The 14,658-nt window shown below is 33.3% G+C and overlaps 2 protein-coding genes and 1 pseudogene across 3 annotated transcripts in view; 2 read left to right on the top strand and 1 right to left on the bottom strand.

Moving 5' to 3' along the window:
* Nucleotides 1-14,658, bottom strand: part of LOC136032033 (phosphatidate cytidylyltransferase, photoreceptor-specific-like) — a 239,841-nt gene that overhangs the window by 48,368 nt on the left and 176,815 nt on the right. The window lies entirely within an intron of this gene.
* On the top strand, nucleotides 1,319-1,932 carry LOC136032495 (eukaryotic translation initiation factor 2 subunit 2-like; annotated as a pseudogene).
* Nucleotides 10,308-14,658, top strand: part of LOC136032031 (ras-related protein Rab-35-like) — a 41,235-nt gene continuing 36,884 nt past the window's right edge. The window contains exon 1 of one of the 2 annotated variants that reach the window (XM_065712116.1): nucleotides 10,308-10,433. The gene's annotated coding sequence lies outside the window, so the exon portion shown is untranslated. The other variant, XM_065712117.1, reaches the window with a different exon arrangement.

Genomic DNA, 14,658 nt, shown 5'->3' with positions numbered 1-14,658 from the left:
GGAGGTGATTTTCGATTTCGTGGCTCGATTTTGGCGGAAATTCAAATTGAGTAGGAAAATAGTGTCTAAATAATAAAATTATCTACTTTTTCAAGCATACAAACAAAAAACTGAGGATGTTATTTTGTAAAGAATGGTAAGGATGTAAGCCTGGAGTTCCTTTATGGAGATTTTACATGAACATAATTTTTATTTTCAGACATTTGAATTTACCGTTAAAAAAATAGACAAAACGGGATTTCCGCGATATCCAACTTGTGACTTGACTGTGTGACACAAAATCATGTTTCAAACATGTTTCCGACAAACAATTAGAAGTGTATGGGCCGCAATTCTGTCAAGGAAAAACGTCTTTAGTAGAATTGCCAGAAACCACTACCCCGAGTGGAACTATATAGACTTTACACAAATTACCGCGCACTATCTGCACAAAATGCTAGACCGTGCTTACTTTCCTGTGCAATAATATGGGTAAAATTAATGACAAGGACATCCACTGGCTTGATTTCTCCTGTGTTAGTTCGAGCACTATCCGTGTGTGTGCTGCAATTTCTGTATCCCACAATTTTACTGAGTCAGACCTCTGATTACTTTATAATGACACTCTGTGACCCAAGGCGTTTTAATGCCAGCATTTCGATTCATTTAGAGGTTCTTTTTGGCGCAATAGAGTTATTGTCTTAAAATTGTGCCCCAATCCTTAGGCTATGCATCTGTTGGATGGAATGATGCATTAGTTAATAACGACCCTAACCCGCAGGCAAAATTAGTACAAAATCATTAGATCATTGGTTTATTATCACATAGATACACAGTAAAACATCAGATTATTGGTATATTATCACAAACATTCATAAAATTATTGGACTCACTTTGTGTAAAGTCAAAGCTTTGGAATATAATCTTTTTTCCAATCAATGATAAAACGCACTTAAAGGGCTACGAAAGATACACAAGGAACACAATCGTACTTTTATCTTCATCACAAGTCAATTCCAGAGTCAAAATTGGCTATCACAAACCACAATACGTCCCTGGGACGCAAAATAAACGTTCAACGCATCAACGTAACAATAGCATAAACAATCAACGCAAAATAAACGTTCACCTAACAAAGAGCACAAAGGTAGGAATGTTGAGCCTAGTGCCAATGCCGATGCCTTAGACTCCATAAGTTGTACGCCTTTACACTATACAGCTGAAAAAGGAAACCTAGATGTTTGTCAGATATTAATTTGAAATGGTGCAGCAATATACGTCAAAGATAATAGGGGTAAATCAGATAAAAGAAATGAGGATGTCCCCTAGACTGCTGATATGGACTTAAATCTAGACTACAGTAAAATGAAGAAGAAGGCAAAGAAGAGCAAAAAGGATTTGAAAGCCGTACTTGAAGATATTGAGGGATCAGAGCAAGGAGGCGTTGAAACCATTATTACCACTGAAGAAAAAGAGTATACCTATGACGATTTGCTAGAGTGATTATACAAAAATTTAAAAGAGAAGAATCCTGAGATGGTAACTGGCGAAAAGAAGAAGGTGATGATGAAACCACCCCAGGTTGTCCGAGTGGGGGCAAAAAAAAACATCCTTTGTCAATTTTTCAGACATATGCAAATCACTGCATCGATTGCAAAAACATGTTTTGGATTTTTTATTGGCTGAGTTGGGGACTCAAGGCTCCATTGATGGAACTAATCAGCTTATTATTAAAGGTAAATTCACACAGAAACAAGTTGAAAATTTGTTACGTTGATACGTAAAAGAGTATGTCAGCTGCAAGACTTGTCGATCTATGAATACAACACTTCAGAAAGATAGTGGCCTTCACTTTTTCCAATGCGAGGCCTGCAATTCTCGCTGTTGTGTATCAAGGCTGGCTTCCAAGCTTTAACTTCTAAGCGTGCTGCAGCTAGAGCAAAAGAATCTTAGGTATTAAAGCTGCATTATTTTTTTTTCCGAGCCAATTAAAAGTTTTTGACTGTAAAAAAAAAAAAAAAAAAAAAAAAAACTCGTGCTTTCGATTCATTCATTTATGAGTAGATTCTGCTTTTGGTAGCACAAAGAGGAGTCCAAGCATGTGTTTTAAAGCCCTTTGACTCAATGTGTAGTTCACTTTGAGTTAAAATAAAGTGCCCAAATGAAAAATTGTGATGTACTTGTTGAGTCTGATATACCCGTAAAGAAGGGTATAAGGCAAGGGGCTGTGAACTCGCCAGATTTGTTCAATAGCTCTGCTGTTGATGCACAATATAAAGCCCCAACAACTTGTATTCTTTATGGGATGGATGTGTCGCTCATTAGCTATACAGATGATGTTTGAAATATTAGTAGGAGTCTACAAGGAATAAAAAGTTGTTTCAGTGCTTTAACGGGTGAATATTCTCGTATCGGCCATTCGTTTAACCCAACGAAAACGGAACTGCTGTTTTTAAACTATAATGTGCCAACCGGTGACGTATTTGTCATTCTGAAAGGTACTGAGGTCAAACCAGTTCAATTATTACTTACCTTGGAGTCTGAATTGGTACATCGCTCAAGGTTACGCGTGAACTTGCTATTGATGGCACCTTCAGGAAAGTTCGTAGTGCATATGGAAGGCTTGTCCCAAATGAGACAAGATTTAATCGTCATATTCTAGCCCAGTTATAAAATCTATTTGTTCTGCCACATTTTGTATTCATATCTCGCTTTGGAAATGTTTCACTCAGATAGATAAGAAAAAGCTGCGTATTATTTGTTTTAAATATGGTAAGTATTTTCTTGGGCTACCACCGTGGACCAGTAACCAGTATTTGATTAAAAGATTTGGTCTGATAGATCCAGATATTGCTGTCCCTATGTGTATTAAATATGTTGATATATTTGAGTTAAACTGTATTTTGCTGCCTTTTTCTTTTCTTATTGAATGCTCGAATTTTGAATTATTCATTCTGTTGTATATTTTTTTTTGTTAAATTGTAATTTGCTACCTTTTTCTCTTTTTTTATTCGTACTCTACCCCCTATTGTATTTGTACAGTTTTAGCAGGCAATAAATCTATAACATATCATCATATCAGCTATTTGTCAGCTATTGGTTTCAAACGGTGCAGCAATAGATGCCATAAATTCTTGGAGACAAACACCTTTACATATAGCTATTGAGACCGAAAATTTAGGTCTTTGTCAACTACTAATTTCAAAGGGTGCTAGAGTAGATGCCAGAAATATTTCTAATCAAACACCTTTACATATAGCTGTTGTAAATGGAAATCTGAATATATGTCAGCTATTAATTTCAAAGGGTTCTGCAATAGATGACATTAAATCTTGGAAACAAACACCTTTACATATAGCTGTTGTGACTGAGAATCTAGACATTTGTCAGCTATCGATTTCAAAGGGCGATGTAATGGATGCCATAAAATCTTTGAAATAAACACCTTTACATATAGCTGTTGCGACTAAAAATATAGGTATTTGTCAGCTATTGATTTCAAAGGGTCCTGCAATAGATGCCATAAATTTTATGAAAGAAACACCATTACATATAGCTGTTTCGACTGGAAATCTAGATACTTGTCTCTAGATATTTATCAGCTATTGATTTCAAAGGGTGCTGCAATAGATGCCATAATTTCTAAGAAAGAAACACCCTTACATATAGCTGTTGAGACTAGAAATCTAGATATTTGTCAGCTATTGTTTCGAAGGGTGTTGCAATAGATACCATTGATTTTGGGGAAAAAACGACTTTACATATAGCTGTTACGACTGGAAATCTAGATATTTGTCAGCTATTGATTTCAAAGGCTGATGTAATGGATGCCATAAAATCTTTGAAAGAAACGCCTTTAGATATTGGTATTACGACTGGAAATCTAGATATTTCTCAGCTACTGATTTCAAAGGGTAATCCAATAGATGCCATTGATTTTTGGAAAAAAACGCCTTTACATACAGGTGTTGAACATTGAAAACCAGATATTTGTCAGCTATTGATTTCCAAGGGCGGTGCAATAGATGCAATAAATTCTTAGGAACAAACTATTCTTAAGAAAACAACTATCTTAAGAAACAATAAATTCTGAGAAATATAGCTGTTGAAACTGGAAATCTAGTTATTTGTCAGCTATTAATTTCAAAGGGTGCAAAAATAGGTGCCATAAATTTTTGGAAAGAAACGCTCTTACATATATCTGTTGCAACTAAAAGTCTAGATATTTGTCAGCTTTTGATCTCAAAGGGTGCTACAATAGATGCCATAGATTTTATAAATGAAACACCTCTACATTATTGTGCTTTTCTGGAAAACTTCAAGCCTGTCAGCTATTGATTTCAAATGGCGCTACAATAGATGTTTCAGATTCTAGTAACTCAACTCTTTCACATGCTGCTCCACAGAACAGTCACTTGGATTTATGTAGGTTACTAGTGTCAAGGGGTGCAGGGGTGAACGATAAAATTATCGTAACATTGAATGTCCACAAAAAGAAATATTTGCCAAACAAGCATTAACGGGGATATTATCGGAAATGATTGCATGCGTTGCAATAGCAGTAAGGTGTTAAATTCATTTGAAATACCAAAAAATCAACACTAATGATGTTGGATATGGGAGAATAACATTTTCAGAGACGATAGTGCTTACAGGGAATGTGAACCTAAAACTTTTAGCTGATGAAGAAGGTCGGCCTCTTGCTACTGCTGCTGGTAACACATTACCTGTTGATAGATTATATTTCCGTCTCTTTGGCATTAGTATTCAAAAGAAGAAAGGAAGAAGATAAACCTAATGCAGCACTAAAATCAAAACGCATACCTTATCCCGATGCCGATACTGCAATCTGTTTAAAAATAATGTCGTAATTGACAGTGAAATCGCAGGTAAAATAAAAGGTCATTGACAATCAATATCACCGAGAAATGTAAAGATGAATTGATGGAAAAAAAAGCACCGGCGAACGTTACTAGTACCATCGATTGTTAACCCAAACATACACTCATTTAACACAATAATAGCAATGACGAAAAGTATGGTGAGGTTGTTAAAAGTTGTGTGTGATCCTAAATGGAATAAATGGAATATGACATAGACTCAAAACATTCATTTTTACGACAATGTTCTACATGCCATTATTTCATATAAATGTTTTATTGCATTACTTTGTTATATTTTTTTATTATATTTAGTGTATGCTAGGAACTCCAACGTTTAGAATATTTATTCAAAAGTCGGAGACGAAAGAGAACGAAATTTTAGAGACAAAGGTACTGCTATAAGGCTAATGGGGGATCTATTGAGATAGTTCAACACAATTTGAAAGATAAATTGTTGTTTTTTTTTTGAAAGATGAACCGACTTTTAATCTGGATTTACTCTAAGAATCAAACTGTAGAAGATATAGAGTAGAGGATTTCTTTTGGGAAAGAGATATATTGCACTTTTATTTTCTTTGCTGACACTTGACTTGCCTATAACGAATTTACCTGATTAAAAAGAAAAAAAATCCTTGCCAACAAAAAGCCTTTTTTTGAAAAAAAGCCACACAGGTGGATCTTCTAATGGAAGAATTTTTTCGTAAAGGAAAGGAATTTTTCATAGAGAAGGAGCCCGATTTCCTGTAATATTTAAAAAAGATAAGAGACTATAAAAAAAACAAGTTTTTTCAAGGTAAGTAGACTTAAATGTTGTATACAATTCTTTTCAGGCAGAAGAAAGGATCAAAATTTCGTGCTCCTGAACTGGAAAATCACTTGTTGTTTTTTGTTAGTAATTTGCCATGTTTTAAACTTTTGTAATCAATAGCCCTGTTTAGGGCTACCAAATTAATACTAATGTTTCACATTTGAAAAAATTGAGATCATATATTCAAATTCCAAAACTTGGGATCGCCAGTTAGGCTGCATACTTACCAAATGGGGCAAAGGGGTTTGAGAGGGCAAGCAGGTTTGAGGGAGCAAATTGGTAGGTGAAGGGGTTTTGACCCCCCTCAAAATGTTTGTCTGTCTCTTTTTCAAAAGAGATCTAATGAATTTGCAAGTAATATAATGCATTTATAAGGAAACTAAACGTTCATCACTGATCTCAATTGTTTATAAGTAATCTAAAAGATTTATTTTTGTTCTAAAGTATTTATATTTGTTCTGAAGCGTTTATAAGTGATTTAAGTTTTTATAGGCAATCTAAATTGTTTATACATGTGTGAAAAAAAAGTAAGATTTGAAGTCGTTTATGTGTAATATAAAGTGCTTAGAGGTGAGTATAAGTCTTTTTAAAGCGTTTTAATGTATTTAATTTTTTTTAATCATCTTAATCTGAAACCTTTCTAAGTGATCAAGAGCATTTATAAGTGATTATGAGTGATCTAAAGTGTTCACTAACGATATAAAACAGTTACAGACTATTAAAAGAGCTTATAATCGTTCTAAGGCATTTATAAGTCTTCAAAAGCGTTTACAGCTATTCAAAAGTGTTTAAAGGATTTAGGGTAATTATGAGTTATCTATCAAGCAGTTCGTGGTAACGAACTGTAGTAAGGAGCGACCCGGCTCAATAGTAACCAAAACTCTAAAAAATTGAATCTTGATATCAATAGCTACATCAAAAGAATCGCATTTTAATGCTGATTTTAAATATATAAGTTTAATCAAGTTTAGTCTTACCCATCAAAAGTTACGAGCCTGAGAAAATTTGCCTTATTTAAGAATAGGGCGAAACACCCCCTAAAAGTCGTAGGATCTTAACGAAAATGACACCATCAGATTCAGCGTATCAGAGAACCCTACTTTAGAAGTTTCAAGCTCCTATCTACAAAAATGTGGAATTTTGTATTTTTTGCCAGAAGACAAATCACGGGTGCGTGTTTATTTTTTTTTTTTTTTTTTCTTTTCCCCAGGGGTCATCGTATCGACCAAGTGGTCCTAGAATGTCGCAAGAGGGCTCATTCTAACGGAAATGAAAAGCTCTAGTGCCCTTTTTAAGTGACCAAAAAAATTGGAGGGCATCTAGGCCCCCTCCCACGCTCATTTTTTTCCCAAAGTCAACGGATTAAAATTTTGAGATAGCCATTTTGTTCAGCATAGTCGAAAACCATAATAACTATGTCTTTGGGGATGACTTACTCCCCCACAATCCCTGGGGGAGGGGCTGCAAGTTACAAACTTTGACCAGTGTTTACATATAGTAATGGTTATTGGGAAGTGTACAGACGTTTTCAGGGGGATTTTATTTTGTTTGTGGGTGGGGCTGAGGAGAGGGGGCTATGTTGGAGGATCTTTCCTTGGAGGAATCTGTCATGAGGGAAGAAAAATTCAATGAAAAGGGCGCAGGGTTCTCTAGCACTACTATAAGAAAACAATGAAAAATAAACATGAAAACGTTTTTTCAAATGAAAGGAAGAAGTAGCATTGAAACCTAAAACGAACAGAGATAATTACGCATATGAGGGTTTCTAAAAATACTTTAGCATAAAGAGCGAGGTATTTAGGAGGAGATAAATACCTTGCTCTTTATGCTAAAGTATTTTTAGTAGTTTCAACTATTTATTCTACGGCCTTTCTGATTCAGAGGTCATTCTTAAAGAATTGGGACAAAACTTACGATTTAGTGTAAAGAGCGAGGTATTAACGAGGGTACAAACCCCCTCGTATACATAATAAAAAAATAAGGTTACGAAAGTCTGTTACGTAAGTTAATTCTTAAGTTACGTGTATTTCTTACTAATAAAAACGTTCATTAAAAATTAAAGTTCTAGTTGCCTTTTTAAGTGACCGAAAAATTGGAGGGCAACTAGGCCTCCTTCTCCACCCCTTATTTCTCAAAATCGTCTGATCAAAACTAAGAGAAAGCCATTTAGCCAAAAAAAGAATTAATATACAAGTTTCATTTTAATAATTTATGTGCGGAGAGCCAAAACCAAACATGCATTAATTCAAAAACGTTCAGAAATTAAATAAAAAAAACTAATTTTTTTAGCTGAAAGTAAGGAGCGACATTAAAACTTAAAACGAACAGAAATTACTCCGTATATGAAATGTGTTGTCCCCTCCGCAATCTCTCGCTCTTTACGCTGAAGTTTGACTCTTTGCCACAATTCTACTTTTTAAAACAATTAAAAGCTTTAGCGTAAAGAGCGAGGGATTGCGGAGGGGACAACCCATTTCATATACGGAGTAATTTCTGTTCGTTTTAAGTTTTAATGTCGCTCCTTACTTTCAGCTAAAAAAATTAGTTTTTTTTATTTAATTTCTAGCGTTTATAAGTCATCTCACGCTTTTAATGTTCTATAGCATTAAAAGTAAGATAAGTAAAGTAAGATTTGAAGTCGTTCATGTGTAATATAAAGTGCTTAGAGGCGAGTATAAGTCTTTTTAAAGCGTTTTAATGTATTTAATTTTTTTTTAATAATCTTAATCTGAAACCTTTCTAAGTGACCAAGAGCATTCATAAGTGATTATGAATGATCTAAAGTGTTCACTAGCGATATAAAACAGTTACAGATTATTAAAAGAGCTTATAATCTTTCTAAGGCAATTATAAGTCTTCAAAAGCGTTTACAACTATTCAAAAGTGTTTAAAGGATTTAGGGTAATTATGAGTAATCTAAAGTGTTTATAAGTCATCTCACGCTTTTAATGTTATAGCATTAAAGACTGTTGCAAAGCGTTTAGAATCTGCACGTATAAGTGTTGAAAGCACTTTTATAAGTATTCCAGAGAATTTATAAATTATTTGGAACGTTTTTAAGTAATCAACGGCCTTTATTTTTGATTTAAAGATTTTATCAGTGGTCTAAACCGTTTGTATGACCTGAAGCGTTTTAAGTGTTCAAAAGTGTTTACAAGTTATGTAAAGAATTTAAGTTACCTAAAGTGTTTACAAATGATCTAAAGCAAATAAGCGATGTTAAGTTTTTATAAGTGATTTAAAGGGTTTGTAAATAATCTACCGAGTTTATGAGTGATACAAAGCGTTTATAACAAATCTAAAGCGTTTGTGTAAAGGTTGGTTCTAAGTCATCAAAATATTTATATGTGATGTGGAGCATTTATAAGTGATCTCAAGCACTTATAAGTAATATAAAGTGTTCATAAGTGATTTAAAATGTTTACAATTGATCAAATGTGCTTATAGTTGTTAAATGATCTAAGACAAATAATTAATATAAAGGGTTTATAAGCGGTCTAAAGCATTTATAAAGGGCATTTATAAGGCATTAATTAAAGCTGGAGCTTGTTGATTAAATCTAAAATATTTACAACCATTTCAATTCGTTTATACCTTCCTCTTAAGGTAGTTCTACTTCATAAGGTGATAAATGATGAAGTAATTGCTGGTAGTAGAGAAACTGGGTAAGGTTTTTTCCATTATTCATCTCTTTCTCTCTCTCTCTCTCTCTCTCTCTCTCTCTCTCTCTCTCAATCTCTTTCACATGACATTTAGGAACAATGGCAAGGCAAATTAAACTGCCATGCACGTATATGTTTTTTGGGAGGGACGTATTTGAAAATTAAGTAGAGTCTGAAGCATGCAAAATGTCTGAAAGACGAACGTGGATCGAATAAATAACAAATCAGATTTCAAGATGATTTAAAGGTGAAATTCATTTTTGGTTCCGTATATATATATATGCAAATATCTCTAATTACACAACTGTCACCGACCCTTGCATATATAGTCGAAATATGTTCCTATTTGAATCTATACCTGTTATATATGAGCTCAAAATTCTGAAAGCCACTTCAGCTAAGTGGCAAAAGTTCAATTTTTGCCATCTTGATAAAAACAATTGTAATCTTTGTTTACATATACAAGCAAATCTTTTCAGTTTCTAACTCACTTGATCCGAATCCGGGAATTGCTAGGTATAATATTTTCGGTTACACTAATATTTTAGTAGCAATAGTTTGTAAACGACTTTTTAGAACAGAATTATTGGCAGTTAGTTGTAAATTATTCTTTTACTTCTTTTTATTTACAATACAGTGACCCCAATTACCCTCCACATAAAAAAAACTTTAGCACACAGTTAGTAATGACAATTCTTTTGGTAATTAATAATAATTTAAACAAATTTTATTATTTCCCAACTTTATTTTCATGAGCAATCCACTAACAGGAAATATTCTGTAATAACAAAAACAGTCACAGAAAAATAACACTGTCCTGTTGTTTCAACTTCTACCATTTTTCGTGAGATCTACGAATTCTGAATCCACTCTCAAGACAAAAGAAAATAAGATACCGAAAGTATTTTCGGCAGAAAATCGATAGATATCTCTCAGGCCAAGAGCCATCTACAGAAAAATTCCGAGGACGTAGGAAAAACAAAAGTTGAAACACTGCATAATAGTTATCTATCTGTACAGATAATATTAGTTGTCAAAACTTTACAGAAAAAATTGCAAGAAATGAATTGCATGTAGCCTTGCCCATAAACTTTTATCTGAGTAGGTTATTAAAGAAAAGTAGATTTTAAACTCGATTTAAATATTTTGGGATAATTGTAGGTGATTTAGGCCAAGTTTATTGTGTCGGACAGCTAATTGTGACCATAGCAGGTAAATCACTGTAAAGTCTCTAGTATTTGTATGACCTACAAAATGGACTATTTCACTATTGCATTTCTCTAGATTTTCTCAATAAAATTCTGGATTTTCTCAAACAAAATTTTTGTTTTAAAGTTGTCTTCAGAATTTTGTTGGGTAGGCCTAGAGCATTGAGTAGGCCTAGATCTAACTCTACCCTAATGCTAAAAAAAACTATTTCCTGAATTGTTGTCAGCTAATCCTAACTAGCTTAATACCATCCATCTGCCAGTCTGAATGTCTAGTAGCCTAAAAATCATTATTTATTATTTATTTATTAATAAGCCTACATCAAACAATAAGCAATAATGCTTGTTGCTATAGACAACACAAAAAGAGATAAACTAATTACCAAAACTTATAAATGTTAAAAGAAGAAAGAGAGAAAAAGTAACTCATAACCAAAAGATCAGCTTATAACTAAAAATCAAAAACTCCTAAATACAAAGTTTTCTTCACTAAAAAATATATAAATATCTGCACATTCCCAGCTTCCATGACTAATGGCTAGACTATTCCAACAGCAAAATAACCCTACTGGAAAATGAACATCACCCTGTTTTCTTATTTGATTTTGGAGGGTACAGTTTGTAATTGTATTGGTGGGTTGTGTGACAGTGATTATTTTTGAAAAATGAATCAAAATGTAGGTTGTCTATAGCTTCAATAATATAGAACACATTGTTAAGGTCACCATGATGGTGTCTGAAATGTAATGACAGAATACTAATCCAAGAGAGTCTCTCTTCATAGAGAAGATGTTGAAGGTAAAGAATCATTTTTGACACCCTCCTTTGTACCTTTTTTTTTATGGAAAGCTCATCCATTACACTTTAAGGAAACCAGACAGAAGTGTTATACTTGTGAAGTAGGCAAACAAGAGACTTATAAAGCAAAATGAAAATTCAAAAATTGAATTTTCTGAAACTTCTCTTCAAAGACAATAGATAGTAGTTTGCATTTCTTACAATTACCAACCCACTAATGAGATTGCTAAGAAAGTGACATATTCTTTTAATCAAAATTTTGGTAAATTTTTTGCAGTTCATAAGATTGACTTACCAATAAAGTCAACATACCACTTGATACCTTTTTATGTTCTTTACAAATATAATAATTGCTTCTACTAGAAATTTCAATTTAAGTACTCTTTGACCTAACCTAAATTGACCTTATTATAAGTAATTTTGGCACTTAGAAAATGTAGTATTATTTTGTTGAAAATGATCAAGAAAACAGCACTGAGAAAATGTAGTATTATCTTGTCAAAACAACTGATAACTAATACTTTAAGTGAAAATTCGTCATTTTTAAAAGTTCAAAAATTTGTGGTAAAAGCAATTATAATATTTGTAAAGAAAATTTAAATAGGCATCAAGTGGTGTATTCACTTTATTGGTAAGTCAATTATATGAACTGTGAAAAATTTACCAGAATTTTATCCTTTAATTCAAAAATAACATTCATTCATAAATAAGCTTTTCCCACACCTCACTAACATGCAAATATATAGTCTACAATAAGTTGTACATATGCTGATTCAGGGTATATATTTGTATATTAGGAGGGGGGAGGGGAGGTTAAATTTTGGGTGGTTCACATATCTTACCTACAAATAAAGCAAACTACTTGATGACTTATTTGTGCTCTTTCTGGGTATAATAATTACTTTTGTTGCAAATTCAATTTTAAGCCCTTTGCAGACCCTCAAAGATGATAACTTTTTCACCTATTTTAGATGTGGTTTTATACACCTTTGTTAGCATTACTTTTGTTATAACCAGTTTGCCTTAAATTAAATCCACAGTGGCAAAATCAAGAATAAAAAAACACAAGAAATATATAATGGGCCTATGAGCTAAATATTTGGATAAGGTTAGAAAAGTTAGGTTAGGTTGAAATTGAATTTTCAACAAAAGAAATTATTATATTCAGAAAGAGCATGAAAAGGCATCAAGTGGTATGTTCACTTTATTTATAGGTAAGAAATGTAGATTGCTCAATATTTACTAGGGGAGGTTAAAGCTCATTTCTGCTGTAAATAAATGTTATATTTTGATTCAGGACAAAATTCTGATTCTAAATATTTATCTATTTCCTAGCTATCTCATTAGTAAATCAATTAGAAGTAATACTGTGCACTAATAAACTGAGTCAATACTGGCAAAATCAGGAAATAGTAAAACGTTTGGGAAATACACAATTTGGGTATATATTTACACATAGGGGGGGGGGGGGGTAAAGTATAGAGGAATTGCTTTCAAAAATATTTAAATATACAATTGCTCCACATATTATGAAGTAAGAATTGTTTTCTTAATATTTTTCCTTCTTAATAGCCCCAATGCTATGCTTATACCAATTTTTGAATGTCTTCAGTTTGAAGAACAGGAAACCAAAAATAACTCAAGTACTATTCAGATCACAATAATGTTTTTTTTAAACCTGGAGTGAAAGAAAACTTTGTATGCTAGGCCTAGGCTAGCCTATCTCTATGCAACCTTTTAAGCCATTATATTTTTAAAGAGTGTTGAATAGGGAATTGAGTGAAAGTCTATTGCTCTTTTGTCTTCACAGTAGCTAGTTCAGAAAAGGAATCTTGCACAAACATTACCAAATTTAAGTTTTACCAATGTCAAAGCATAGTTGCAAACAACAAAGCTAGGGTCCTACCCATTGAAGGCTTCTCAGACAGTGCCTAACCTTGGACAAATATTTTACTAAAATATATCTATCATAAACAAGGACAGAAGGTCCTAATATTGGATATGATGTAGAACATTGGGTGATTAGAAGCAAGAGTGATGCATTAGAAATATATAATTTAGGCCATATATTTGCATATTTAGGGGAAGGGGGTTTTAAGTATAGTGGAGTTGCTTTCAGAATTTGTTAACTATAATTTGTCTGTATATTACAAAGTAAGTATTGTTTTCTTACCAGGTTTCCTTCTCAGTAATCCCAATTCTAGGTTTACATTGAACAATTTAGTACAAACAAACAAATGAGATTTAGCAAAGGTATACACCTATGAATAAATTTGTGTTATCATCTCCCATCTAAACTAGAACAAAAGAGGAATACCTTCTAATCTAAGTTAAGGCCAGGTAGTCACTTTCTAAGTTAAGACTTGTTGTAGATTTTAAGGAAGCCCTATACTTTTAAGAAATCATAAATGCCTACTTATCTCATTGCTAAAGACACAATACTTTGCCTTACACCCCCTGTAAATACATAGCCCACTTCAGGTATTCCTGTGGCATTCACAATAGCACTAATTTTTGCTTTGCTGCTTGAACAGTACTCTTGTTATGAAATATCACTTTTATCTATTTGAGAGCTTTAAGGGCTCTCAAATCTGGACCTGTAATAATCATGAGTTAAAGATTCCCAGTTGAACCTTCATTGCCTCTTCTTCCTCTCCTTGTCAAGTTTGTATTTGAAAGACTGGATAGCAGGAGTGCTGACAGTTCTTCTATCAATTGATTCCACTGTTTTGTGACTCTTCTTAAGAAGTATATTTGATAGATTCTTGATCAGCAGCTTTTTGGAGTGTCCTCTTGTGTGATGATTGCTGGACTATGGCTCCTGACGAAAATGATAGTTTTCCTTTTGAAATTTTGTAAGTCATCATTGTATAACTATGCATGTATATTTAGACAAGGGTAGGTGGCTTAAGTTGCTTGGGGCAGTCCTCATATGGTGCTGATTTTAGGCTTTTCATGCACTTTGTTGGTTGTCTCTGAACATTTTCAATGAATCTTACATCTTGCCAATAAGAGGGATCAGCAAGGCACATGCCAAAATCAGCATGGGGTCTAACAATAGCTTTATACAGCTCTATACATTTATACAAAATATCCAAGGCTAGTAGCTGAAAAGGATAGTAGATGCAGGAAAGTGGTAACAGCATACAGAAAAATGTACTGTGTTACAATGAAGTTTATTGCCTGCTTGATAGATTTTTATAATTTTACCAGCAGTGGATCCAGGGGGCTCAGAAAGGTTGGCCAATTGTGTGTGTCAAGTTTAATTCTTAAGAGACAAAAGAAATAAAGATCCTCCAGAGCCATTAATAGCACATAGT

Source organism: Artemia franciscana, chromosome 10 (assembly GCF_032884065.1).
Source record: "Artemia franciscana chromosome 10, ASM3288406v1, whole genome shotgun sequence".
NCBI classification, from domain to species: Eukaryota; Metazoa; Arthropoda; class Branchiopoda; order Anostraca; family Artemiidae; genus Artemia; species Artemia franciscana.
This window is presented reverse-complemented; position numbering and strand designations above follow the sequence as displayed.